Source organism: Sorex fumeus, unplaced genomic scaffold, assembly GCF_029834395.1.
Source record: "Sorex fumeus unplaced genomic scaffold, SorFum_2.1 ptg000019l, whole genome shotgun sequence".
Lineage (NCBI taxonomy): Eukaryota > Metazoa > Chordata > Mammalia > Eulipotyphla > Soricidae > Sorex > Sorex fumeus.
In genome coordinates, this window is record NW_026606076.1 from 39,808,724 (window position 1) to 39,811,664 (window position 2,941).

At 42.9% G+C, this 2,941-nt stretch overlaps 1 pseudogene; it reads right to left on the bottom strand.

The window, feature by feature from the left end:
- Window positions 1–1,087: 1,087 nt before the first annotated feature.
- LOC130022283 (olfactory receptor class A-like protein 1) lies at window positions 1,088–2,083 on the bottom strand (annotated as a pseudogene).
- Window positions 2,084–2,941: the final 858 nt, after the last annotated feature.

Sequence of the window (2,941 nt, forward strand, 5' to 3'; positions counted from 1 at the left end):
TGAAGGCAGATGCCCTACCTGCCATGCGATCCCTTCCAGCCCATCTATGGATAACAGTAAAAGACATTTGAAGACATAAAATATTTATGAATCAGAACATCTGGTATTGTGATAGAAAATTCTTACCAACATTCAAAACTCTAAAATTTATAAAACAAATCCCCAAACAACCCTAAAATATTTTAATTAAGCTGAACTAGAGAAGATAGTTCTAATTTTCTTTTGTTTATTTTTTGGACCACACTCAGCAGTGCTCAGGACATACTCCTGGCTCTGCACTCAGGGGTCACTTCTGGTGGGCTCAGGGAGCTTACGTGTTGTCGGGGATCGAACCTACATCAGCTGTATGCACACAAGATCCCTCCCCACTGCACTGCACCTGCCGCCCCCAGCAGTTACATTGGTCATTAGGTCATAGGCTCTATCAAAAATACAGAAAAAAAAGCCTTTTGGTAGTTCCTGAGTGGGGCGCTGCCCCCCCGTAATTTGTCAGTGCTGTGTGTAATCATTGCCTCTCTACTATGAGCAGTTGGGCTTGCTATGGGTCTACGTATTTGGAGAGATACACAGTGGGTTAGAACACTTGCCCTGCACATGTGCGACCCAGCTTTGGTCGCTTTATTAACTGAGGAATGTGCCACATTACATAAATCAGTTCAATATTCTCAGGGATGAATACTTAAAATTATTATATAAATGAAATAAAGGGGACCATAGAGCGATCGTAATAGAGGGTAATGTGCTTGTCTGGCATGCAGCCAACCTGGTTGGAAGGCACAGTCAGATGTGAACCTTCTATAGGTGAGTCATTCCATGATGTTTTTGATTGCATCTCGCTGTTCATTGATCTAGTATGTACAGTCAGCTGTGGAGGTGGAGACATGTCCATTTAAGAGGTTATTTTCTTTCATTTTACATCTCTCAGTCTCAGCTTTCCACTTTCCTTTTCCATCCTGGTCATACCTGGTGACGCTCAGGGCGCACTCCTGGCTCTGTGCTCAGAAATCCCTCCTAGCAAGCTGCAGATCCTGTGCAAGGCAAGTGCCTTACACAAGTGCTCCAGCCTGTCTCTCCAGCCCCACATCACTTAACGTTTCCTGTCCTGAGCACTTTGTGTCAGAGATGGTGTGAGAGTATTCAAGTCTCTGAAGGCAGTGGTTTGTGGAGAAGATTTCCTCCTTTTTAAGAAGGTGCAGTTCAGAAAGGGGCCTCTGTGGTTTCTTATCAGCAAGAAAGGACAGATCACTGAATAGCAGGAAGAGAGAAAAACAGTGATGTTTCCTAACACTTGTACCTCACGTTTGTATACTATATAAATGGTAAGGCAGCAGTTGAACCCGTAAAAAAAGCCAAAACAGCTCACTTGGACCAAGATGGTGTGGGTGGCCTTGATCTATGGAGAGGATGGTGGGCAGAGACTGTGCCTAAGGATGTGCTGGACATTCTTGCGATGGTTGAACAGGAACTTTACCATGTGCACGCTGGTCCAGATCATGAGGGACACACACAGGAAGTCTCTTAAAATCATTCCTCCAAGAATTCCAGACACCACCAGAGTCCCTGTGTCATGTGCCATACAGTATTTTTGGTTATAAACTAGTCCCACTCCAGTAGTGTTGAATGGGGCTTTCATGGAAATGATGACCTGGCTACAGATGAGCATGTTGAGTATCCAGAAGAAGAGGAAGGCAGAAGAAATGCACGTGTGGATGTTTGATTTGAGCCACGCCCACTGAGCATGGTTGTTGGTGATCACGATGGCTTGGAACACACTGAGGAAAGATGTGGTACAGAGGGAAAGACCCCGGCCCACTCTGGACAAGAACAAAACGGCCTTACAACCAGTGTCGTTCAGAAAATTTCTGATTCCAAAGAAAAATATTAATTCCGGAATCCCGACAAATAAAACTGTCATCAGGTTGGCTAAAGTTAAGTGGGTAAATATCCAATCTATTGGCTTTGCTCTTTGCAGAAAGATGTTCACGTATATCGAGAGCAATAGCGAATTTCCAGTAAAACCAAATATGAATTGGAAGAAAAATAATACTCCCAAAATCATATCTTGTAGAACTATTGTGTCCATCGCTTCGTGGTACATTGAATAAAGACCTGCATAAAGTACAAATAACAGATTTGTTGTCACGTGAACCCGAGAGAAATGTCACGACATGCTGGTGTGAATGTGACTTACACTTGACGTCAATGGACTCTGCAAATGCACTGTCATTTTTTCAGAAAATGAAGAATTAGTTCATAGAGATTTTTTGAGGGTTCTCGATATCACCAAGCAGGATTTATTGATACCATATTTTTGGTTTTTGATTTTGGGGTCACGCCCAGCGATGCTCAGGGCTTACTCCTGGCTCTGCCCTCAGGAATTATTCTAGGTGGTGCTTGAGGGACCTTATGGAATGTCGGGGATCAGCCATGTGTAAAACAAGTGCCTTCCCTCCTCTACTGTCTCTACACACCTATTTTTTCCATTTTTATTGGATGATTTCAGTTGACTGTTTTCAGAGAAGTTCGCTTTGTATCCTGTTGAACATTTTGAAACGATAACATATTATATGTTTTAGTCATACGAGACTTAAATTGATTATTTTTAACTTGACAACGTTAATGCATTTCCGTAATTGGGAATATGGTCCAGAAACTTAAAATCATTTAAGTCATCTGTTTTGCCTTTGAGTTTATTAGTCATGGTGCTGGGTCAGGAGTGACTTCTGGCTCTGCACTCAGGAATTACTCCAGGAGGTTCTCTGGGGACACTATACGGTGCTGGAGATTGAATCCTGGTGTGCCATGAGCACGGAAAATGCCCTCCCATATATACTATCGCTCCAGCCCCCGTACAATCTTTTCAATCCTATTATTGGATCAACATTTTACATCTCATCATTCTGGTCTCTCTCCTGATCCTGGCTTAGAGTATCCCAGGATT